Source organism: Protopterus annectens, chromosome 13.part0 (genome assembly GCF_019279795.1).
Source record: "Protopterus annectens isolate FY-2018-M chromosome 13.part0, PAN1.0, whole genome shotgun sequence".
Classification (NCBI taxonomy): Eukaryota; Metazoa; Chordata; order Ceratodontiformes; family Protopteridae; genus Protopterus; species Protopterus annectens.
In genome coordinates this window covers 873,010,591-873,037,097 of record NC_056747.1, presented here as the reverse complement: position 1 = coordinate 873,037,097, position 26,507 = coordinate 873,010,591, and the positions used below count along the sequence as shown (strand labels likewise).

Below are 26,507 nucleotides of genomic sequence, written 5' to 3'. Positions count from 1 at the left end.
CAATTTAGAGTGTCCAATCCACCTACAGCATGTCTTTGGGATGTGGAGGGACTCCGCACAGAAGGCACCCCAACTGAGGATCAAACTGAAGAACCTCTTGCTGTGAGGCAGCAACGCTAACTGCCGCACCACCACAACCTATGAACAATAAATACACCACCTTTTCTATAAAGGTCGCCAGTTTAAGGAGGTATTGATAGAGAGCTAAAATATGAGTCAAAATCAGGGACAGTTGACAGGAATGGGCATACCTTTTAACTGTTTATTTATTTATTTTGCCTAATAATTTTGGTCTCTTATTCATAACATTTGTGGTTTTCTGGCAAATCAGTGAGTACTTAAATCACTAAATAATTACATACGTTTAATTTTCACGTTTCATATCCTTCAGAAAACGCGTGATGGCATAAAATCTCTCATTCCAGCAAGGAATCTGTCTCTGGTTTTGGACCTTTGTCCAGATTTCTTGGGCTAATAAGTTGAGCGGAATGGGTATGAATATAAAAATATATACATTATACCGTATGTCCATTCATTAGTTCAACTAAGAAGAGTTTATATTGAAGTAGGACCTGAGCAGCGTCTAATGAGACTTGCTATTATACTTCCTAAGAGATTACTGTTCTGTTCTTTACAACCAGACCGGTAAACCTACCACGAAAAGTTTATGCCATACGATTGCATTGTGGGATGAAATAAGAAGGCTGGAGAGAAACGCGCGGAAAGCACGGGAGTTTGGGCGGCGTTCAGCCAATGGAAGGTGGCGTCGCGTGAGGCTTCGTGGTGAGGAGGGGTAGTATTTCAGCAGTAGTAGCGAGTGGTTCTACAAGGAGAAATTCCAGTGAAGGCTGATTAGAAGGAGTTATTGTGGAAGGTTAAGTTGTTATCTTTTCAGGTAATGTAATATATTTTTTTAGTTTTGGATTTATATGAGGTATGTGATTACATTATTTTTTGAAAAAAATGTAATAAGCTTTATTGAAATTTTGCAAGTCATGTTTCCCGAGAGATGAGTGCTTCTATAAAAAAAACTTCATTTTTTTTCTGTAGGTAAAAATGTGTGTGTGCGTAAGAATATTGTTCTCTGCTTGTTGGTGCTGTGCTTCATTGCTTGAGAGAAAGGGGAAAAAAACAGCTTGTCAAGCATGGGACTTTTCCAGAAAAGTGCGTGATTTTTGCATTTGTTGACTTAAGTGGTGATTATCGTAAACCGTTATTTCTGATCTCGTTTCTTTAGCAACAGAAATTCAACGTTGTAATTCTGTTTATAGCCAAACATTGCTACAGCAAGACTAGTAAATGAGTTTATTTTGTTGTATGTTAAAGGCTTGCTGTTGTGGTGTAGCATTTTTTTTTTTTCCCCTCCGTTATTTTATGACCCTTAACGCGTGTTACACCATGGCTCTCTTCATACTTTGTATTGGCATACAATATATATTCTGCTCGTGTGTTCCCGCAGTCATTAAGGCGTGATGTCTTCTGCCCCAAGTATGTTTCGAGATGCTATGTGTAATTTTGCGATTGATTTGGGGTGGGGTGAAAATTTATCTAGATTGTTGTAGATGCTGTCAAATGTCAGTGTGTCCTTATTTCTATTCCTAAAATGCATTTGCATGCACATCTGAGTGGATTAAAGGTTTTGGCAGCACATTTTGCTTTTAATTGTGCCTGTTGCGGAGAGGAATGGGGTATCAATATTCCAATAGGTGTAGTACATGCAGTATTTGCTTTGCGGGGGGGGGTTAGCAGAAGATGTTACTTTGATATGGGGGAGTAACCGAGTTTTTTCAGTAAAGGTGTTTGTGGTTGCGATTTCTTTTTTTTTTTTTTTTTTTTTGTTTTACTTAAACTATATGAAATGTACTGAAGGCAGCGCTAATGGAAACTGTTGTATGAAAGCTTTCAATAATGGTAAGCCCGCATGATACGACTTGCTTCAAATATGGTGAACTTGGTATTCTTGATACTATCCGTAGAATCGGCAATGGTGGGTGTAATTGTTTAATTTTTGAAGCGGATGATGTAGTGTGCATGTCATTCGAAGAGGTGAAATGCTATTTTTAGTTCACACTTCAGTAGTACTGCCACTAATCCCTACCCTTTTTTGGATGTTTGTGCGTTTTATTATTATACTAATAGTAAAGCAACAATGTAGTCCAAAGTTTAAGGGGTGGGGTGTCTTCGAAGTGATAAATTTCACGTTCTATTTAGGACTGTGTAGGATGTTAATTGTTATAAACGCATTTGGATGAAAGTGAGTAGGGGGTTCTAGATTATGCTAGTGCTTGGAGGGTTGAATACCCTCCTCCAACACAACTTGCTCAAGTATTTCAGGTTTGTCTTGTGACTTGGCATTTTGCTGTTGACTACTAGTGGGGTTCTGTTGTAACTACTCTTCTATAGTATAGTAGTTAATAATAATGCTGCTAAATCATGTGCACAAAGGTACATGTATAATAGGCATGCATTGTGCCTTTTGGCATAGTTCGTGTAGCATCACACCCTATTTTGGGGAGAGCTCCCTAGTCATCCTGTGCCCCACTATTTAAAAAATGAAATGGTTCTTGCTTCCATTGTAGTATATAGATAAATGCCCCTTTCACAGGTTATAATGAATATGAATCTTGAGTATTTAAACTATGCAAGATGTTTACCTTTTGTCACTTTCACTTGGCATGAAAATGCGGTAGTAAAATAAGGAACATCTAACTACTTGCACATTTTGTGCTTGTATTTATAAAACTGAACTAAAGTGTGCTATGCTCGTCATTTGAGTTTGAAACAAGCTATGATCTTAGTGTGGGTGATTCTCTGTGCTATGAGTGGTTAAATCAAGCTTCTGTACACATCTACTTTTTGTGCAGTGAGACAGATCTGGTTCAAGGCTCCAGAAAGCACCCCTGTATTACCAGGCTAAAATGCAGGCCACCTAACCTGGACCGAAACACTAAAGGTGGAGGTGTGTCCATATTCATTAAGGATATCCACACCTCCAGGCTAGCTGCTCAGCATAATTCATCCAAGATTATCCAAGTGCAACTAACTCTGGGCAAGACCGCAATCCAAATTATAACTTTTGCTACAGATCCCCCACCGTGCCCCAGGATTCCCACTCACTTCTTGATGCACTGGAAAATATTGGGGTACAACCCAACACCCTAATGATGATTTTCAACTACCCCACCATTAAATGGTAAAACTACTTGTGTGCCAACTCTTTTTCGCTCAATGTTTTCTGGAATTCATAAATTCCAATGCCTTGAATCAACTTGTCCACGCCCCCACTAGTGGTAGCAATATCCTAATCCTGGTCATTACCAACATGGGTGACTGGTGTTCCACACCAAAGGTTAATTCCTTGGTCAGATCTGACCACAAGCTAATCAGCCTAGACATCCACATCCCGCCCCCATTAGGGGAACCATCGTAAAAAATTTCTCCAAAGCCAATGTCACATTTAATACGGAAGTGGCAAACTTCATGACCCTCGCACAGATGGACAATAGAGGTACGACTGCTGAAACCTGCACAATGCACTTTAAATGAGTGCATGGATTGTGCTATCTTTAACAGAACCAAGATGCTATCCTCCAAAAAAAAAAAAGCCAATCTGGTGGTCCCCTGCCATAAACTCTACAACAGAAGAAAAAAACTGTTGCAAAAAGAGTACAATCCCCATGACTGGAAGAACTCCCTGGTCAGGCTCTGTAAGAAGCTGAGATCCCTCATAAAATCCTCTAAAGCTAGTTATGAAAACAAAATCGCCACTGATTCTGAAGACAGCCACAAAGCATTCTATAGCTGTCAAGAATCTCAATGGCAACATTCAGATCAGCTTTGAGTTGCAGCACAATGGCACTAAATATGCAGAACCAATTGATTGCCAACATCCTGACAGGCCCTTCGGGTGGCGGGGGTAGGTGGGTAAAGTTATGTCACATAATTGGTTGCCAACTGGCTCACTGACAGAACCCATACTGTGAAAGTAGCAGACTCAAAAGGGGTAGGGGGGTAAAGTTATGTCACATAATGGGTTGCCAACTGGCTCACTGACAGAACCCATACTGTGAAAGTAGCAGACACAAAATCTACTTCAGACCAGTGACAAGTGGGAGTACCACAGGGTTCAAAGTACAGGCTACCACATAAGATCTTTGGCTAATGAGGTTTGCAGATGACTGCAAACTGTGCCATAATTGAAACTCCTAACTATGTGGACATTCTACAAAAAGGTCTGACTTTTGACTGATGCCTGGTGTCAAAGCCATGGCCTTGAGCTAAATGCCAAAAGGTTTATGGTCATCTCCTTTGGTAAAAACTCTGTACTCATGAGCTACCACATAGGTGGTCTACTTAAACACTGAAAGTTTGAGACTTTGGGACGCAGGTGGACAGTCCTTTGATCACATCGCCACAGTTGGAAATCTATGTGGCACACCATCACAAAAGGTTTCTCATCCAGGAAAAAGGTCATTGTTCCCCTCTACTAGTCACTCATTACTACCATTATGGAGTACAATGCCCCTTTTGGTATGTACCTCACAAGACATCAACTGGAAAGGCTGCAGAAATACCTCTGCATAGGTCATCTGAGGCCAGTAATCCTCAGACTGCCTCAAAAAGCCCCAGATTTACTCGCATATCGCCTACTCAGAGGTGATCTCTGCCCAGCAACATACAAAGCTGTCAAACCCAGAGCTGTTGGACATGCTCCACTTAAAGAAATCCCAATCCCTCTGAGCTACACACTCTAGGGACCTAAACTTTGTTGCCACAATAAAGAAAACATGCTGGAGGGATAGATTCCCATCCCAGAGACTTCCCATACTCTGGAGCAAACAAGCTCATTAGCATTCTTAAAAATCCATGATGATTGGATGGGTAATAGGAAATTCACCCTGGGGATCACTTCCGTAGCTCTGCTTGACAGGGGCACAGGAAAATTATCTTTGGTGGAGAAGGCCAGGGTACATTTTTTGGCTAGGCTTGTATACAGCCTAGTACCTACCTATGAACCTATAACTGCAGCTGGAATGGGATCATCACATTTTGTCCTAGGTGATTTAGCTCTTAATCCTTCCTTTGCCTTCATGGCTCTGCAAAAGTGAGCTGCAAAATCTGACCTCCTAATTTTTCTTTTTCGTTCTAGTACTGTGTGCAGCTGTCCAACTTGCTGTCACTCTAGATATCTGCTGTTTTATAAAATGTAGTTATTTAAAGAGATTGCTTACCTGTCAGTGGGTGACTACACGTGCTTGGTGTTTATACCTGCGGTAAGGTTTGAAAGATGCCAGAATTTTATCCTTGGCATTGTACCAGTCAGCTTTGCTAAAGACCACACATGACAGTAATATTTGGGGGGGGGTCTGTTTAAATGCACTCCAGTTTTCTTTAAATGTTAGAAAACATTCTGTATCATGCTTTTTCTGATTTTGAAGAGGTATGAAATGTTGTGGTGAGAGAATCTTTGGCATATTAGATGTGTGCCCATCTAATCAAGGGGGCTAGCCTTTTCAAGGCCTGTGAAGAGTTGTTGGTTGTGTGGATGGGGAAACGGTAAATGTCCATGTTTTTATTTGAAGATTATTCATATAGGAATGCTTTTGTCAGTTTTAGGTTTTGCTATACAGTGCTTCTGCTTTTGTGCTTGCCATGTTACCTTGCCAGTCTTATGGTAGGTAATGTTCAAGGCTTAAAGAAGTCTACTGCCTGTGTAGACACAAGTTCTAGTGCAGGACCTGTGCTCCCTTGGTTTATTGCCTAGGGAGACTACCTAGACTCTGAGAATTGCTCCTGTTTCAGGACATAGACCAGAGCTTTGATTCATCATTCAGGATGGCCATCTCAGACCTTGGTGTGTCTCTCTCGCTAAAAAGGAAAATGACTTCAGTTGTATGAAGAGATTGTGTCTATTTTCAAAACACCATGTGAGCGATGTTTGTAATTTTGAAAATAAAAAACTATACTTAAATGCTGTAGCCTGGGGGGGCAAGCCCCCCCCCCCTGTTCCTCACTACTTATAGTCCTACTCCCAAGATTGCACTGCTTTGAAGTAAAGGGAAAATATTCCCTATGATTATTTCTTACGTGTGACGTTTTGACCAAGCAGGCTTGCACACTACATGTTCGCAGTTTACAATTTTTGATCACGTGATGGGAACCTGCAGAGATCATAAATCTAGAAAGCTCTGATCTCATAAAAACCCTTGGGCCTTGCCCTGAAGGTCTCGACCAGATCTGATTGCTACCTACTCGTGTTTCCTTGGAGCCAGTGAGTGCTTGGTTCAGCTCTTCAGGTGTACCATCTGGAGCACTCTGTGGATGTATCCTCCAGGTCCATTCAATCAAGGGAGTCTTAATGAGACAGATGTCTACAGGATGATGTGGAGATTTGAGACAACTGGGACTTGGCTCTATCCAGACAGGATTTTCAGAGAACAGCTCCATAATACCTCCACTACTCTTAATTTAGTCCACCCATCAGGTCTGAGTCCTGGGAATTGGAATCTCCTAGTAGCACCCACATCACAAGGCTGTGTGAGTTATCGGATCAGGAGGAGTTTTGGCCAAAACAGTGGTGTAGTGCAGAGTTTGTACCAAATTTTGGAACTTTTCTCACTTGTCTCTGAACTGACATATCAGCAATGATGTCTACTTTGGACCTTTGCATTGGACCCTTTTAAAAGAGTTCTGGCCAGGCCCAGAGAAGCAATGCTTTAAGCTCTGCTACATCCCATTTTTTTTCAGAATGTTACTGAAGAGACAGAATTGGATGATGGGGATGGGTCTCAAAGATCCCCACTTGCAATAGCAAGGGTCTCAGTCCCTGATCATTCACCCCTAAATGTTACTCTACTTTTGGGACTGCCTCCAACGCCTCTCCTGGGTAGTGCTACCTACTGATATCTTACTTAACGTGGTAGCTCATCAGGCTTGGAAGCATTCTGATTTGGCAAAACTAATCCCTAAAAGGCTGGACAAAACTTTATTTGCACCTAAGATAGAGCACAGTGTAGCAAGGGTCTCAAATGCCATGGTTGTGGAGGCAGCCACTAGAAAAGAGCTCAGAGTATCTACCTAATGGCAGAAGTGACTTGTGCTTCAGTGATTTTTGAATACTTCAGAGGGATGTAACAAAACCACTTGGTCCCTCTCTGGTAACCTACAAAGTGAAAAACAGTGGCATCCCAGTTATAGGTTCATAGGTGTGTACAAAGCTAACTGTCCTGGAGCCTATATAAGCTAGCCCAAGAAGATTCCCTGGCATCATGCTGCCCAAAGTTAGTTCCCAGTGCCCCTGTCAAGCAAGGCCACTGAAGTGATCCATGGGGCGAACTTATTGCCCATCTACTTGTCAAGATTTCTCTTGGGAGAGCCAGTGAAGTGCTCTGCTTGACATGAATGGGATGTTTGTTCCAGAGTATGGGAAGTCTCTAGGTTAGGAACCTGTTCCTCCAGCATGTTTTGGGTATTGTGGTAATAAGGTTTAGGTCCCTGGAGCATGTGGCACAGAGGGATTGGGCTTTCTTTATATGTAGCATATCTAGCAGCTCTTGGTCAGACATGACTTTGTAGGTCAAGGATCGCCTTTAAGTAGGTGATAGTGTAGCTGGAGCTTCAGTATAGGGCATGTGTTTTAAGGCTTAAGATCCTCTTAGTGAGGTTAGGTGGCCTTTTCATTTGTTTGTGTCTAGTGAGGCATATAACAAATGAGGCATTGTATTCTATTGTAGGTCTGAGGGACAAGTAGAGGGATTATGACCTCTTCCTGGATGAGAAGTCTTTCCTAATGTGCCACATAGGACGGACTTACTACAGTGGCAATGTCCTTGTCAAAGGATAGGTTGCTGTCAACCTGTGTTCCCAGGTCACACCTTTGGTGTTTAGTGGACTACCACATATGTGGTATTTTACGGGCACCAAATATTTCCCAAAGGGAATGCGAATGCACTTTTTGGCGTTGAGCTTAAGGCCATGGTTTTGGCACCAGTTATTGGTGTCATTGAGGCCTTTTTGTAGAATGTCTACGTCAGTTGGGGAATCAATGGCTCCCAGTTTGCAATCTGTGAATTTGGTCAGCCAGCAACCCTTTCTGTTGGCTTCTACTTCAGAGAAGTAGATGCCAAACAGGAGAGGACCTAGGACTGGGGGGCATCACTTGTAAGCAGTCGGTAGTCAAGATTTGGAGTCCGCTACTTTCGCAGTGTGGGTTGTATCAGTGAGCCAGTTGGCAACCCATCTTATGACGTAGACTCGCTAAACTAGGCATAAGCCCTTGTGTATGATTATTGAGTGCGGGATTGTCGAAGGCCTTGGTAAGATCTAGGTAGGGTGTGTGAACTACCTTGCCCTCATCCACAGCTCTTGTGACACTCCTAAAGTCTCAGGTTGAGCAGGCATGATCTACCCCCCCCCCTTTGTGGAGTGGGCAACTGTAGCAGTGTGCCATTTGGTAGGAACAAAGCCTGAAATGAGGCTCTGGACAGGGTACTCAGTGTGGTGCCAGTTCTCAATTCATGTAGAACACAGCCAGGGATATTATCAGGTCCCATGAAGCTGTGTTCTTGGCTTTGGACAGTGCGGTTTTTACCTGTGTAGCTGTGATAATGGGGACTTGGCATTCAGATCTGAGTATTGCCATGTAGATTCTTGACACCTATAGAATGCCTTGTGGCATGTTCTGCTCAATGTCAGTTTTTATGCATCTGATGGTATTCCTGGAGCAGCAGATACCAGTGTGCCTAAGGCTTTTAAGTCCTTCCTTAATACTCACCTCTAGCTCCACATCTTGATCCAAAAGATAAGGAAATTTTCCAGAGTGTAGGATTGTAATTCCCTTTCTTAATCTGCTTCTCCATCCCTCAATCTTCATGGATCAGAAAGTGGTAATGTGCTTTAAAAATATCTCAAGGGTTCAACCAGGACACTGAGACAGGCCCTCCTGAAGTGGGATCCAACTTCGATGGATGTTGCCCTAGAGGCAGGAGCAGACTGCAGAATTGTCCGTGGGGCTTCCACTTTAATTTCTACTTCCCTCTTCAGGAAAGAGTTTCTAGATTATAGTACATCTTAAGCAAAGCACTCATGTTTTTCTGTTGGTTTTCAGTTTCCTGGATTTGCTTTCTGCCAAGCGTTTGCCTTTTCGGGGGGGGGGGGGGGCAATTGCCAGGAAAGAGGGTACCTGCTCTTGAGTCCCCCTCAGAAAAGGACATGTAAGAGGAAGCACATGGACACACAGATTATGAAGGGTCCCCACAGTCGTCACCTGATGTATCCTTCAGAGGCATTCTGGAAATGTAAAACAGAGAGGTGAGTGGAAAGCCTCCAACCCTTCATCTGAAGAGTCCATGTTCCTGGGCTTTTTGCACCCAGCCTACTACCTCTTGGGTGACCCCACCTGCCGACTAACTCATCCAGCTCATTGTGCAGCATGCATGGAAGAAACTGATTCCATTGAGGCGATGAGACCTGACAAAATCCTTTCCCCTCCCAAGGATAACACACATTGGTCCAGGGGGTTACCAGTTAATGCTATGGTGGTGGTCACGAAAAAGGACTTGGCTGAAGAAAGTACTGCTGTCCACCCACCCAACAGGGAGTCCTGGGTGGTGGACAGACTTGGAAGTGAGTTTTTGCATCGGGGACTCTTGCTATACAGTTCTATTTGGCACATTTTTACGAGACTTCAGAGGGACTTTATCTCCGAACTCTGGGACACTTGCAAGACGGTTGTTTGACTAGATCTGGGACAAAGTGGCCTTGCAGCTCACAACCCTGGAATCTATATCCAACTTGTCCATGAGGCTGCTCTTGCATGCAACCGAAGGGTTGGCCAGAGCAGTGGGTTTGGGCATTATGAGGTGTCATGCCTGGAGGTATATTTGTGACCTCGCGGACCCCTTAAAGTCCATTTGGATGTTCCCATCAAAGCATTATCCCTTTTTGGCTTTGAAGTGAAGGACACTAGACAGGTGCAAGCAAGATGGAAAGACTCAAGTCTGCTGTAGGCCTAGGGTTTTCCAATCCTCAACATACCTTCTCCAGGAACCAGAGGAGTGGGGAAAATGTGGCCCAAAATCTCTGGGCCCTTTCTGTGCTGCACCTGGTGATACCCTAGGGGCAGAGGGGGTAACAATTCCTGAAGATGCCCCTACAGAGGCAGAGGGGGTCCTTGTAACAAATACTACAGGGACTCTTCCTTTGGACAGCCTTGCCAGGGCTCTTGAGCAGCCAGATTGCTTACTTCCTGGAAGCGGTCGAGGAGGTAGTTTCTGTCTGCATCAAGCTGCCTGGCAATCTATTACCACTGATCGTTATGGTGCAGAGCATCATGACCAGAGGTTACACAATTCAGCCAAATATTCCGAGAAAGCTTCCCAGTGTTCCACCCAGTCAAAGGGAAGCAGCATCTTCAGAAATATTAAAGCAGTCTCAAGTCATCCAACTAGTCCCACCAAACCAACACAGATCTGGACTTTACTCAAGATTCTTTTTGGTGCCAAAAAAGATAGGGGACTGGAGAGCCATTTTGGATAGCAACTTAACAAGTCTGTCACCCAAGCCAAGTTCCGGATGGTCACTGTTCACTCAATTCTCCTTTTCTTGAGCAAAGGCGATGCACTGGGAGAAATCAAACCTTACTCCTACACAGCAAATAAAATTCATTGGAGCAGTGTTCAGCTCCCAAACAGTGTTTTGAGGCTCCAGCTCCAAGTGGTACTTTGTCACGCGCACGTTTTGGTAAGGGAAATTCTTCCTCCCTTGGGTTCTATGGCAGCTTTGATCCCAATAGTGCTAGTGAAGCTTCATATGCAGATCCTGCAGTAGCTCCTTTGTCAATGGTTCCCAAACTTTCACCCTCTTCACTATCAGATCCGAGTAACCACCTCCTGTGTACATGACCTCTTTGAGTGGATAATGCCAGACACACTACGTTTGGAGTCATCCATTTCAATCCCCTCAGCCCAGAGCCAGTGACCACTGATTCTCTGGTTGGGGGGGGGGGGGCATTTCAGGGAAAGACAGTCCAAGGTACATAGTCCACTTCAGAGGCCCATCTACATATCTGTGTTCTGGAACTGAGAGCAGTGCTGTTAGCATTGCAGACCCTTGGCTCTCCCTTCTGGGACAACTGCAATCCAGTCAGACAAGATCACTGATCTGGTATGTCAATAAGCAAGGAGGAACAAAGTCCTGTCCTGTGTGTCAAGAAGCCATGAGAATTTGGCAGGGAGTGAGGGCTTCCAACCACTTTCTGATATCGATGCACATCACAGGAAGCTCCAATGTAATTGTGAACAAACTGAGCAGATGCATCTTCCTGCCTCACGAGTGGTCCCTCCACCCCAAAGTGGCAACAAATCTTCAGCCACTGGGGCTAGCCTTGCCATTATCTTTTCACCTCTCCTTTGAACTGCAGCAACTTTTTCCCCAGAGGGAGAGTCCCCAAGGGATGCTCTTGTCCATGATTGGCCCACAGGACTTCTTTACGCCTATCCACCCATTCCCCTGATTCCACAAATTTCTAAAGAAAGATCTTTGGTTGAGATGCAAGGTGATCCTTGTAGCTCTGGTCTGGCGTCAAGTTTGGTTCCCCCTTTGGACTCACTTTGTATACCTGCCGTGGATTCTGGACCCTCTTTCAGATCTATCATCCTGGCTTCTCATAAACCTCAGGATAAATGGAAAAGGTTCTTCATCTGGTCTAAGGATAACATGCTAGACCCTTATTCAGCTCCAGTAACTGCAGTACTTCAATACTTGGCTAAGTTTTTTTTGATAATGGAGCATCTGCCTCTACTGTGAGTATACCTAGCAGCAACTTCCAGTTTCCACAATGGTATAAATGGCACCCCTCCTCTCATTATGTTTATGCAAGGCCTTCCTCACGGGAGCCTCATACTGGGCCTCCTGTTAGCCTGTGAAACCATGGAACCTCACTTTGGTCCTTCAGTCTTGGACTCAAAAACCTTTTGAACCTGCTGCTAAGTGTCACTGTTCAACCGATGGGTTCATATGTGGTCTGACATGGCCATTTAATTTGTTTTCAGAGTCTAGGATCTGGTTGTCTCCCTTTGCCCATAACCATGATCACTATTTTACCTCTGATCTCATTTGCCACTCGGTCAGATTTTAGTTCTCAAGCTGGGTGTTTTATTGTAAGTGATTTAGGTTCATAGGTTTATACTTTTATATTTGAGATTATTGTAAGTGATTTAGGTTCATAGGTTTATACATTTATATTTGAGATCTTTTTTATCTGTACCAGAGTTCCATTATGACTGAGTACTGGTGTAGATTTCTTTAACTTTGTCTTTACCTCTTATGAGGTATATCTATATATCTTTTTGGGGGTATATTTGGGTCCAGCTTGCCTATAGATTTCTTGTGAAATCTGTACAGGTTCAGTGCCAGGGCTAGAAGTGATGCAATGCCCTGATTAATCTGCAGTTCCTTGTATTTAAGGGGCACAAACCCCCCTCCAACACAGTTGAATCCAGGGAGTATAAAACTCTCCCCTGTCTAGTCTCTCTCATTGGCTCTAAGTTCAGAGCCACCATCTAAAGCCAAAGGTCCACTGATCTGACTGACCTTACTACCACCAAGACTAAAGGTTTTGGATCCAGAATTCGGATCTAGTCTCTAGTTTCTCTGAGATTGAAGTCCCCCCAGAAACTCAAGCCAAGGCTACCCATACTGCCTGTCATCCTTCCCCTTGGATATTGTTTGCCATGTAGAAAGTCTGGTAAATCAGCTAAACTATATTTTATGTAAATTTCTGTATATCTACTCTTAATTCTTGCCTGTCCTTGACATTTGTTTTACTATGATCTTTTTGGCATGTGATGCATATTACCTTTTTCCTTACCTTGTCAGAATCTTACCATCATTGGTATAGGCCCCTTCCTTTTACCTCTGCTAAATTCTTAAATACCATTGTTTGGTATTTCCTTTCTTCCCCTTCCCATTTTTTTGCAGGTATCTTTTCCAACTACTGTTTTTACAGTTTAAAACAAATGCTCCATTTTCTGTGCTGTTAGTGAGTTTTGCTTAGGCACATGCCCTCTTGACATTTTGAAATAACTGCTTGAACCCTGTGGTTCCTCTCAATGTGAGGAATGTGGCAGGAATATGCCCAACTTGGATGGGCATCTTATTTGGGGGCATCACATTTGGAAAGACAACTGCAGTGTCAACTCTGCAAGGGTTTTGGTGCTTGAACCCTTACACAGAGGTGCAATAAACTTGTCCTCAAAGGGCTGCTAAAACACCCTTTTGGTGTGTCTGAGGCAGAGGCATCCAAGTCTCCCAAAAAGCCCAAGAATAGGTGCTTGGTTCCTGCATCTCCTTTGACTCTAAATCTACTAAGGACCAGGTGCCCATTCATCCCTCTGAACAGAGGCCCAAGATAACAAAATAGACTACTACTGTTTGGCACTGAATCAGTCACGTCTCCCACAGTGCCGAAGACTGCTTAAATTCAAAACTTCCTATGGCACAAACTTTATCAATACCAATGACCCTCTCTGCGCCAAGTTTCCCCTAGCATACCAGTTACTTCCTCCCCTGCAAAGTGGCACCATGGTCAGTTGACCAATTACAAAGGTAGAGTATACCCAGGACTAGGCACTCCATCTATAGACCTCTTCTTGGGTCAGCAATGAGTCCATTCCATTGAAAGACCAGAATCTCCCTCTGAGATGTCCATCCATTCCACCAGGAGCCTTTCTGAGCTTGATTTAGTCAAGACTAGTGGATCGGCTCTTGGCAGCAAGAGGTTTCCCTGCCCCATTTTAGTCTCTCCCATCTAGAGAAGTGTTTACTCTCCAAACACTCCCACAGGTATTGGAGCCTTCTACTTCATTCCCAGTGCAAACTACTTTGGTGCTGATGGGGGCCTCGCCTTGGTTCCAGAACTGACTCTGGCAGCTCTATTGTAGCCAATCCACCCACAGAACTGACTTGGCTGCTGGCTCCAGGTGTGTGGTGGTTTTTTTTTTTTTTTTTTTTTTTTTTTTTTATGGTGCCTGGTTTCCTGGCAATTGAGTCCTCTCGCAGCTCTTTCTCTAGAGGTGGTCTTGACAGAGGGGTGTAACCCAGGTTCTAAGGGTCTTGGTTCCTGGGTCCCATCCCTCTTCAGGCAGACCTGCCTTCCAGATTATGGAGAGCCATGGCCTCTTCCAGCTCACAGCTGGTACCATCCCTGTTGGAGTGTTACCTCTATGTATCCTCTGGTTTGTAGCTGTCTGCTCTCTTCCAAGTCTTCTGATCTTCTCCCTGAGGAGCGACCCTTTAAGAGAATGTGCAATAGGAAGCACCTGGATTCTGCAGAAGAATCTGTCGTGGAGGATAAAGATTTTAAGGGGAATGGTCCCCTCCATCACCTCTAAAGATGTCTCCTCCTGAGATCCTGGAAATTTTAAAACGGGGGTGAGTCCATAAACCCATCCTCAGATTTTCTTGCAGGCTTTTTGTGCCCACCCTTCTTGGGTGACCCCACCTGCCAATGAACTGGTCATACTCATCGTGCAGCATACATGGAAGGCCCCTGATACTATAGAGCCAATTCCGCAGTGACTGGACAAAATTATTTCCATGCCAGAGGATCAGCATCACTGATCAAAGGGTTTAGCAGTAGATGCTGTGGTGGTAAATCCCAACTTGCCCATGATGCTGCAGCCAAAGGGACTTCCAGGGCAGTCAGTACAGGCATTGTCATTGGGTGTCACACTTGGCTGCACTTGTGATTTTGCAGACACCTTTAAGTCTTCCTTTATGAACACTCCTGTTTGATGCTTTGTCCCTATTTGGCCCAAAAGTCTGACACATTAGCCAGGTGTAAGGATGGAAAGATCATTTCTGCTGTGGGCATGCATTTTTCCACTCCTCAGCCTTATTCCAGGAATCTGAGTAGTGAAAAGATGTGATAAGATGTGGTTGAGTCCCAAGGGCATTTTTTGGACACTTGGTGAGTATTCCTCCTGGGGCAAAGGGGGAACTTTTCTGGAAGATGCCCCTCCTGTGGTAGAGGGGGGCCCACATAAGCAGGGTTCTGGGGATTTTCTCTGGGCAACCCTACCAGCACATTCCTGAGCAGTGGCCTGATTGCTTACCTCTGGAGGCAGTCGGGGGAAGTTTCTTTGTGCACCACACAGCCTGGCACACTAACATCAGATTCTTGTGCTGAAGACGTTTACCATATCCCATTCAGTCTTTACCCCAGACCACAAAGACTAATCCCTGATGTTCCACCCAGTCAGCAGGATATAGCAGCACTCTAAATCCAAAAGCTGCTCCAAAAAGTCAATCCCATCAGACCAAATAGGATCTGTATTTTACTCCATATTTAGTGCCAGTGCCAAAGACAGGGGGACTGGAGGCCAATGACCTCTGTGTACTGAGGAAGCTTGTTCAAGCAAAAGTCTGGATGGTCACGGTTGTCTTTCCTTAGTTTCTGGAGACTATTGGATGTGCTCCATAGAGATACATATTGCCACTTAAAAATGGAAGTACTTTCCAGAAGATACCTTTGTTTCTGGCTAGGAGCCAGTCCTTACAAAGTTTGAGCACTGCCCTTTGGTTTCACCACAGCCCCCAGGGTGTTCACCAAATGCATGGCAGTAGTAGCAGCTCACTTAAGACTACAGGGATTCTGTTTCCATATTTAGATGACTGGCTCCAAACTGCCCCCACCAGACATCTGCTGCTTTCTGCCTTTGACTCCATTCTTGGACCTATCTATCAACAAGGAAAAGTCAAAAGTTATCCCCCACAGGACATAGAATTCATTAGAACAAGACTAAACACAAGGATGTTATGTGATCCTATCTCGCCTACATTCTGAATGATGGGTTCGGAGCCGATCCCTCGGCTCCGACTCGGCACGCTTATGCCAAAGAGCGAAGTCTCTTATTGGCTGAGCTTACTATATCCCAGGATGCACCACCATCAGTCCCCCAGATCTCGTTTGCCGCTTAACTGCAAGGACGTGGTCTCGAGCTGGCTGGGCTGAGTAGCTTTTATTAACTACTTTTTCTGTCAGTTTTTGTGCTTATATTTCACAAAAGCCGTTTTAACGGCTATTGCTGCCTATTGCTGCCTTTTGTGTACGATTGAGTAGTGAAATTTTTGTGTGTGATTGGTTAGAGTTTGTTTCGGCCCCCTTTCAATCCAGGGCCTTTTCGGTCAAACTGTTTAACTGTTTAACTGAACTTTTAGTGTGTAAAGTTCCCGGTTATTACACCTAAGCTTCTGTTTTACACTGTTTCTGTAAGCCTTCGGGTTTTTTGTCATGTTTATTGGACAGTTGTTAATTTTCCTGTCAGAAATTATTTAACATCATGTCTCAAGCCCCTAGGCCTTCGGGCTTTAAAAAATGTACTAAATGTGCTTTTAAGATGTCTGTTACTGATGACCATCTACTTTGTGTTTATTGTTTAGGGGCAAAGCACTTGCAGGAGTCATGCAGCGTATGTCACGCTTTTTCCTCTAGGGTCCTCCAGGAGAGGAAAAATAAATTAATTCTTAAAGGGTTGATTAAACCCTCTTTGAAGAAGCCTTGTCTTCCCTCCGACTCCTGCCAAAGAAAAGGGCTTCGCTCCGACCAGTCCGTCGGATCCGACTGCGAAGAGACCTAGGCAGGCTTCTGCTTCGGCTCCAAAGACTTCGGAGCCGAGGTCGGAACGGTCTGCCTCGATGCCTCCAGTATCGACTCCTGACTTCTGAGCCGATGGCTGGGGCATCGAGAGGCGGGTCACCTTCGCCGGCTCCACTGCTCTCGGAGCCGACAAGGGTCGCCCGCCAGACACTTCCTCCTCGGCGCAAGTCTACCTCGCACCGATGGAATCTGGTGTGTTTCCTCGGCGCCGATTCTCATCGAGTCGCCTCGAGCCGGGTCCCCTAGTCCCTTGGGGCCGAGGGAGAGGTCTTCGAACCCGCTCTGTTTCCTCTCGGTCTTCGAGAATGTCGGATTCTGATATAGACAGGGTGCTCCAAAGACTTTTCCAGTCCCCAGTCTTCCAAAAATTTGTTTCGCTCCGACCCAGTTGGCTTCGGAGCCGATGGCCATGACCCACCCCATTGCTATTCCTCCTCCGACGGCTTCGGCTCCGTCGGAGCAGGTGCTCTTGGAGCCGGTGGAGATCTCAGGGTCGGCTCCGACCCTTACTCCAACCCGGGCCCTCGGGTCCGAGTTTGGTACGCGGACTTCTTCGGCTGGACCCGAGGGTGATGTTTCGGGACCGATGCTTTCGGTTCCGAGCCTCCCTCTCGGTGCTTCGGCTGCGGGACTTCCGTCTGCTATCATGGCCCCGGAGAGCGGACGCCCCAGGATTCTGGAGGTCCGGCTTTCAGAGCCATGAGGAGTGCCTTGGCCAAATCCTCTTCGGCCATCTCTCCGGTTTTACCAGCACCTTCCCTGGGCGTGGAGACTGGGTCTTTGGCAGTTCCCCTGTCTGTAGCCAGCGGAGCCCCGAGGCCTGAGGTTACCCCCAGTGGGGGTTCGCCGCTACCTGAGGGTTCTTCGAGTCATCTCCAGAGGAACCCCAAGGAAGAGATCGTGCAAGAGGAAGCACGTGGACTCCCCGAGTCTATCACATCGACACGGATATGGATGATGCAGAGGGGTCCCTAAGTCGTCCTCGGATGATGTCTCCTTTGCGGACATCTTAGAGATCCTCAAACAACAAGGCGGCTGGATGTCCAAACCCCCCTCTGCGGACGAATCAGTGCTCCTCAAGGCCTTTGGGGCTCAGCCCTCCGCCTCCTGGGTATCTCCGCCTTCGAGCTTCTGGATTTAGTTTGTCAAGGGCGGGAACACCCGGATACTGTGGAACCAGTCCCTTCTCGTCCAAACAAATTCTTATCTGCTCCCCCCGAGAAGGAGTTCCTTACTAAAGGCGTGGCTGTAGATGCCATGGTGGTGGCATCTGCTACACAGCAGGACGTGGCAGAGGCTTCAACGCCCATCCATCCTCCTAATAAGGAGTCTAGGAGTATGGATAGGTACGGGAAGCGCACCCTGACTTCAGCGGCCTTTACCTTAAGGTCTCTGAATTATTTGGCACATTTTACCAGGCTTCAGAGGGATCTGGTCAAGGAGTTGTCAGACTCCTCTCGGTAACCTACCTGAGCAGCTAGCCCAGTCCGTTAGCTCTCAGTTGGCTATCCTTACGCCAATTGCTAACTCGTCCATGAGGCTCATATCCTATGCGGCAAGGGGCGGTAGAGCGGCAGGCACAGGCGTGGCTCACGGAGACAGGCCTGGCTCCGCTTGTGTCAGTTTCGGAGGCCTTCAAGTCTTCCTTCACGACGCCCCTTTGATGGGTCCTCATTGTTTGGACTTAAGGTGAAAGACACCCTTACCCGCTGTGAGCAAGAGGGAAAACGCTATCTGCCGAGGGGCCCGTTATTCCACTCCCTTCGGCCTTACCCCAAGGCCAAAGGAGGGGAAAATGTGGTTCCAAAATCTCGCAAGTTTTTCTCCCAACAGCAGGAAGATTCCCCGCCCAGAGGCAGAGGGCGGGAAATTTTTCAGGGAGACGCCGCCCCAGAGGCGGCAGAGGGCCCCGCAATTCTGGAGACCGCGAGTCCTTTCGTGGCTCTTCAGCCTCCCACACGACATGAGGGATTGCCCGGCTGTGCTGCTCCGGAGCCAGTCGGGTGTCGCTTTGCCAAGCACCTAAAAGCCTGGGAGTCAATCACTCAGGACAGATGGGTGCTTCGGATAATTGCCGGAGGTTACACCATCCCATTCATATACTCACCCCCTCCGTTCAAGAAAATCCCGGACCCACCACCCAGTCAAAGGGAAATAGCAGCCGCAGAAGCTTTAAAGCTGCTAGAAAAAGGAGTCATCCAACCGGTCCCCGCAGACCAAATCGGATCAGGAAATTACTCCAGGTTCTTTTAGTGCCAAAAGACAGGGGACCTGAGACCAATATTGATCTCAGCAGACTGAACCTATCCGCCACGAAATCCAAATTCAATGGTCACGTTGCAATCCATTCTCCCGTTGTTGGAGAAGGATGTTTGATGTGCTCCATAGACCTCAAGGACGCCTATTATCACATACCGATACATCAGGCGTCCAGAAGGTATCTGCGCTTCAGCCTGGGAGTCAGTCATTACCAATTTTGTGCTCTGCCCTTTGGTCTCACCACAGCCCCCAGGGTGTTCACCAAGTGTTTGGCAGTAGTGACGGCTCACCTGAGGAGCCTTGGATTCCAAGTGTTTCCCTATCTCGACGACTGGCTCCTGACTGCCACCACCAGGCATCTACTTATGGACAACCTCAAAGCCACCATCTCCCTGGGGGTTTCCCTGGGGATTACATTCAATTGGTCAAAGTCTGTCTTGCTGCCCTCTCAGCGCATAAAGTTATAGGAGCAGAGATAGACTCAAGATTGATGCTGTCTTTCTTCCTGCCGAAAGGATCCGAACCTTACAGGGCCAAGTTCAAGCTCTGATCTCGAGATCCAAAGCCCCAGCCAGGATGGTCCTACAGGTTCTAGGCTCAATGTCTGCCACGGTACTTTTAGTTCCTCTAGCAAGGTTACACATGAGGATTCTTCAGTGGCTCTTATCAACTCAATGGTCCTTTCAAGATCTTCCCCTCAATCATCACATCATGATTACGGAAACATGCAAAGGGACCTGCGCTGGTGGCTCCAGACTTCCACCTTGGACCGGGGAAACCCTTTTGTTCTCCCCCCTCCGGTGGTTACCCTGACGACAGATCCCTCCCAGATGGGTGGGGGCATTGTCTGGGCAGGCTAGTTCAGGGCTCCTGGCTTCCGGACGAAGCTCTTCTCCACATCAACGTGTTGGAGATGAGGGCTGTACTTCTATCCCTACAGGCCTTACACAAGTTCCTTCCTCAGGGCATCATCGCCATCCACACAGACAACATGTCGGTGGTTTGGTATCTGAACAAACAAGGAGGGACCAGATCGTATCCCCTTTGCAGAGAGGCCATGAGAGTGTGGGAATGGGCTGTGGCTACCAACCGCTTCTTGGTAGCGACCCACATCCCGGAAAGTCAAATGTATTGGCGGACAAATTAAGCAGGACAATTCTCTCTCCTCACGAATGGTCTCTAAACCGCACAGTAGCAGCCCAGGTTTTCAAGAGATGGGGGACGCTGTGCTGCGACCTATTTGCGACTCAACAGAACACCAAGTGCCAAAGGTTCTTCTCCTTGATTCCACATCAGGAAGTACCGGCCATGGATGCTCTAGCACAACCCTGGCCAACAGGGTTGCTTTATGCTTTTCCTCCAATTCCACTCCTTCCCAAAGTCATTCAAAAAGCTTCTCAGCTAAGGTCTTCAATGATTCTAATTGCCCCATACTGGCCTCGTCAGATATGGTTTCCTTACCTGAAAAAGCATGCAGTGGACGATCCGTGGACATTAGACCTGATCCCGGATTTGCTAATCCATCAGTCGGGACATTGGCATCAGTCCCTTCAATCTCTGAAATTGACAGCTTGGCTCCTCCACTTCCGACCTTAGTTAGAAGTCACACACTAGACCCGAAGTTGTTCACATTTTGTCTTCGCCCACAAACCCACCACTAACAAATTGTACCTCAGTAAGTGGAAGAGGTTTGCTATCTGGGCTCAACTCAAGGGCTTAGACCCTATCACTGCTCCTGTCCCAGAGGTTTTGAAATTCTTAACATCCCTATTTAATCAGGGATCTTCTGTCTCAACTATTAAAGTTCAACTAGCTGCTATCTCTAAATTCCATGAGTCCACGGATCCTCCTTTGATGAGCAGCAGGCTATGCAAAACGTTCATTAAAGGTGCGAGTCTGTTAAGACCACCAGTTTTTCATCCTGCACCTCCGTGGGATCTTGATTTAGTGCTTCGCGCATTAACATCTCCCCCTTTCGAACCGGCTGCTACATGCGAATTAAAATATCTATCATGGAAAACGGCCTTCTTAGTGGCTATTACTTCGGCAAGAAGAGTCTCAGAGCTTCAAGCCCTGTCTATTAAACCACCATATCTGATTTTCCACAAAGATAGAGTATCTCTTAGGCCTAATCCATCCTTTGTCCCAAAGGTCTGCTCTAGTTTGAGTCTTCAACAATCTCTAGAACTACCAGTTTTCTTTCCAAAATTCTCTAACGAAGCAGAATACACTCTCCATAAATTGGATGTTCACAGGCAATTACGCTTCTATTTAGACAGGACTCGGCAACTTCGTAAGTCAGACCAGTTGTTTGTGTCCTTCTCAGATAATAAATTGGGCCAAACCATCACAAAAGCTACAATCTCAAAATGGATCAGAGATTGCATAACTCAGGCCTATTCTTCTTCAAATAAGCAACTTGCATCATCTATCAAAGCTCATTCTACCAGAGCTATGGCTACTTCTATAGCTTTTCATTCCAAGCTCGCTATTTCGAAATTTGTGCTGGCTACTTGGTCCAACCCGACACTTTCATTTCCCACTACAAATTGGATGTGGCATCTAAAGGACGAGCTTCATTTGGTTCCACGGTACTCAGGAGTGTTTTCCAGTGAGCCACCCAGGATTCAGGTGCTAGGGACGCTGTCCCATCATTCAGAATGTAGGCGAGATAGGATCACAACATCTTTTAGTTATGTACTCACCATAACTTCAGATGTTTGGGATCCATCTCGCCTACATTCCTGATACCCACCCTCCTTCCCCCTGCCTTGCAGATCAGAAGAGATAGAACGGTTTTGAGCTCCACTGTTTTTATCTTGTTTCATCTGACGATGTTATATAAGCAGGGTATGCATGTGTGCATGTATGCGGACAAACTAGATCTGGGGGACTGATGGTGGTGCATCCTGGGATATAGTAAGCTCAGCCAATAAGAGACTTCGCTCTTTGGCATAAGCGTGCCGAGTCGGAGCCGAGGGATCGGCTCCGAACCCATCATTCAGAATGTAGGCGAGATGGATCCCAAACATCTGAAGTTATGGTGAGTACATAACTAAAAGTTCTGCATGGCTGCTCTTCAGACTGGAGAGGTTGAGGTTACAACTAAAAGTGAGTCTGTCAAGACTTTCAGTCAAGTCTTCCAGCTCTTTCCATGGTGGCAGCAGCAATCACCTTGGTTCCTCTAGCAGTATATCACATGAGGTTACTTCAGTGGCTTCTGATAGTGGTCAGTGTTGTCTTACAGTATCTCTTCCGATCTGAATAACCAACCGGTGCAAGCAGGACTTGTATTGGTGGATGAAGCCAGAAGGCAAACTATGGAGCTGCCCCTTTCCCCCTCTTTCAGCCCAAGGACATGGTGACCAGATCATCCCTGATAGGGTGGAGGGGGCATTTCAGAGAAAGACGGTCCAAGGCACTTGGTCCCCTACAGAGACCAGTTTGCATATCTGCATCCTAGAACTGAGGGCAGTGCTCTTGGGGGGGGGGGGGGGGTGCAAGCATTCCAGTCTGCCCTCCCTTCAGGGATAATTGCTATTCAGTCTGACTATGTAATCTGGTACATCAAAGGGGGAGGGCAGATCGACTCTCTGGAAAGCCCTTAGAGTTTGGCAATGGGCAATTGCCTCAAATTACTTACTGAGAGCAGTGTACATTTTGGGGAACTCTACACGATTGCAGACTGAGCAGGTGCATTCTCCTGCCTCAATCCCGATGTGGCAAAGATTTTTTTGTCTTTGGGGTCAGCCTTGCTGTGATCTACCCCCCACCAAACCACAAATGCAGCAGCTACTTTGCCCTGGTCCCCCCTTGGGGGGGGTCCCTGAAAGATGCTTTTCTCCACAATTGGCCCCTGGGACTCTGCCTTTCTACCAATTCCTCTAATCCCCCAATTTCTGAAGAAAGCCCAACAGTTGAGAAACTGTGATCATAGCACTTTATTGGTCTTGCCCAGTCTGGTATCAATTTCTCTCGCCTTAATTCGCAGTCTGGATTTTGGATCCAACCCCAGACCTGTTGTGTTTATCCACAGGGCATGGTCCATCTCAAGCTGACTGCTTGGTTTCTCCACTTCAGTAACTGCCAGGCAAAATAGTTAATCTTCCCCTGTACAAATGACGTCTGGCTTCTTGAAACTGTCCCCTAGAAAACTTTATCGTAGCAAATGGAGATTTGCACATTGGTCTGATGAAAGGGGCATCTCATTTTTCAGCCTCCAGCAAGGTCTTGGAATATTTTAATCACACTATTCCAGTTGGGAGCCTCTTCTATTTGAGTCAGTTTAGCTGCTATTTCAGATTTTCATAATGGTTTTGATTACCTTTCGTTTGTCACACAGTCTCTGCAAAATCTTTAAGGTTGCTTTTGCATTTGAAATTGCCTTTCCAAGAGCCCATTGCGCCTTGGAATGTTTAGTCTGTCAGCCTTTTTGAGCCAGCAGCCACTCGTTTGGGAAACGAGTCCTGGTAGCAGTCACGTCAGTCAGGAGCATCTCAGATGCAGGCTGTGTAACCTGTATTTTTCTGAGTATCCCTCAGAACTAATCCCTTTTTTTTTTTTTGCCTAAAGTAGTGTTAATCTACCAGTTTTCTTCACAAATTTCTCAAGGGAGAATATTGTTTATATTTGGATGTACACAATTTACTGGGATAGAACTAAATCTTTTAGAAAACCAAAACAATTGTAAGGCCCTGGACTGTGCAGACAGGGTCTATATCGTTGTCTTAAGTATGACAACTTCAAACGTTATATGTTCGAAGTTGTCTTACTTCAAATACAAAAAAAAAAGGAAACCCTTCCTGACAGTTGTAAGCAGGGGGGACAAGCCTTTATTTTTCTCCTGGTTTGTTTTTGTGTGTGTTTTGAAATTCTAAGTTCAAACATATGGTGTTCAAACTTACAGAATTTCGACTACATGATATAGACCCATGCAAACCAGTTTCAAAAGTGACTCTGGCAAAATGGTTGAATGCTTTCTTTTTAGTTATAAGAATAAGCTGGACTTGTCAAAAGTTAGGGTGCATTCTACCAGATCTGTTTCCGCTTCAGTAGCCTTTCATTCCAGAGCTAATTTTTAACACTCTGAGGGGGAGGAATAGAGGCAGCATGCGTAGCCTTGGCTTGAGAGCTTTCTGGCTGGCACAAGCTTGATATAACCTCAGTCTGTTCTGAGAGTCTGAACAGAGACCCAATAGTCAAGAATGACAACACAGATGGAACGTTATGGTAAGAGCATAACTTTGTTTTTCTTGGCCCTCTGATCCAGATGGAGGGGTCCTTCTGACTCCATCCCCCATCAGCTCCATGACTTTGCAACCTTCATACTTGGCTTCTCCAGTCTGACTTGTAGTTTTTGGAGCAGTCTGATCTGAGCATGTTACTTCCTCTGCTCCAAACCCTTCCGAGCATGTTACTTTGTTTCAGTAGAATGAGTTTTGAGTGTTGGGTTCAGGGGGATGACTTTGGCAGGGTTTCTGAGCTGTCGCTTCCCCTCAGTGAATCTGAGTTAACTCTGTTCTGATTCCCTCCTTCAGGGTGGAACCCAAGGGGAGTGGAATACTGGCTGATCAGGAGGTTGGCCTCTGGGGGGACAGATTTTCTGTCTACTGCACCTCCAGTTTGAGGTACTGGAAAGGACTTCCACCCACCAACGGTCTTTCTCTCCTCTTCAGATCAGTTTCTATTCTTCCACCAGGTCTGACTGCAAAAGTCATGCTACTCCACAGGAACAGCTAAAATTGTAAGCTTCCAGGCATTCCCTACACAGGTGCTTCCCCTTGCAACTATACTCCTGAGTACCCCCACCAAAGTTCCTCAGATGTAGTGTAAAAGGAGGAATTTGGATTCCCTCTATCGTTTATGGGGAAAACACTGACTAAGAAGGGTCCCCCAGATCTGCACTGGAAAAATCTTAACTGGAGATGTATTGGAATTGGTGTGCCAAAAAACATGGATTGTCTTCCACGAACCCTTATCGGGAGGAATCTGTTTTGGAAGCTTTTGGGTCATACCCCCAGCAGATGAGCCTCTCTCCCCTCCAGCCAGGCATGGAAGGAGCTTGATTCAACACCCAAACAAGATCCTCTGTGTACCACTAGACAACATTGTGGTATCTACAGGAATACCTTTGGGCCACTTTTTGTGGCTGTGGGTACAAGCATATATCTATTGGGCTCAATCTGCTGTAGGAATCTTTCTACCTTGCAGAGATTCTTGTGTAGGAGTCAGCACAGTGGTAATGTGGTAAGGGACTTTTCAAGATTCACATGGAGATTTTTTTCCCCAGAGTTAGAAGGGGAAATTGATACTGCCCATGCAGCAGAGGGGGTCCACAAAATCTAAGATCTTTGATTCTTCTCAGACCCTTCAGGTGTTCCTGAAAGGCTGCTGGACTGTTATGAGAGGTGGACATTTTTTGCACCCATAAGTCTGGGCAGCCATCATGACACATGGATGTAAAAGAATTGTATTGGATATCTTATTCCCTTGTTACAGAATTCATACAATATCCCAGATGTTCACCCAATTGGGAATAAGCAGCCCTAGAAAGTCATCCAAGAGGTCCCATCAGACAAAAGTGGCTATGGCTTTTACTGAAGATTCTTTTTAGTGGCAAAGAAAACTGAACCAGGGACCCATTCTCATCTAAACTGTCATAAAGAACTCCAAATTCTGGATGTCATGGTTCAGTCTATTCTACAATTGCTCCAGAATGATTTGTGTTTAGATTTGAAGGGATGCATACTATCAAAAGTGAACAAACAATACCAAAGATTCCTTCACTTCTGGCTGGGAACCAGTCATGGTTTCAGAGCCCTGCTCTTTGGTCTAATCACAGCCCCCAGGGTGTTCACCAGATGTATGGCAGTGGTTGCAGCTAATCTAGGACTGCCTGGATTCAGGCTGTTTAGAGTGGGTTCTCACGACATCAACCAGGCACCTGAGAACAGCCAAAGACTTTCAGTTCCCTTGCTCTCTAGGCATCCCTGAATCTTGCAAAGACTTCAACCAATGCAAACCTTGGAGTCTAGGAAGTCTTACCACAGCAGAATTCTCTTAAGATTACATGTCAGTCAAGGTTCTCTCATGCTTTCCTCCAGCCAAACTGGTCTTAAGAGCCTTAGGATAAATGGCTGCTATCACATTGATACCAGTGGCTCATCCTTGCATAAGGATCCTTCAGTGGATGAGTACAGTGGGTCCATTCTTCACCAACCTTTACAATTTCCAATAAGATTGTCCAGTGTATGCAAGGGTTAGTTACTATGATGGATCCAACCCAATGAGACTTGTCAGGGCTGCCCCTGTATCCTTCCTCAACCTAGACTCTTATTTGGGTGGGAGGCATTACTTGGGACAGACTGTTTATGGCACATGGGCTTTAGCAGAGACAAAGTTGCGTATGAATCTTGTGGAGACTAGAGCAGTCCCATTAGTGTTTCAGGCCTTCCAGAGCTCTATCCCTCTAGGGACAATTTCTATTGTGACAGTCAGTGCTGTGGTACATCAACAATTGTGGGGGGGGCACGGCAGCTCTTGCCCCCACTGCTGAGACTGAGCGATCTCCAACTGTTTTCTTAACACGCAT

The 26,507-nt window shown here is 45.8% G+C and overlaps 1 protein-coding gene across 1 annotated transcript in view; it reads left to right on the top strand.

Moving 5' to 3' along the window:
• Window positions 1–774: 774 nt before the first annotated feature.
• DYNLL2 (dynein light chain LC8-type 2) overlaps window positions 775–26,507 on the top strand; it is a 255,778-nt gene continuing 230,045 nt past the window's right edge. The window contains exon 1 of the mRNA XM_044054590.1: window positions 775–895. The gene's annotated coding sequence lies outside the window, so the exon portion shown is untranslated. The remainder of the gene's footprint in view (window positions 896–26,507) is intronic.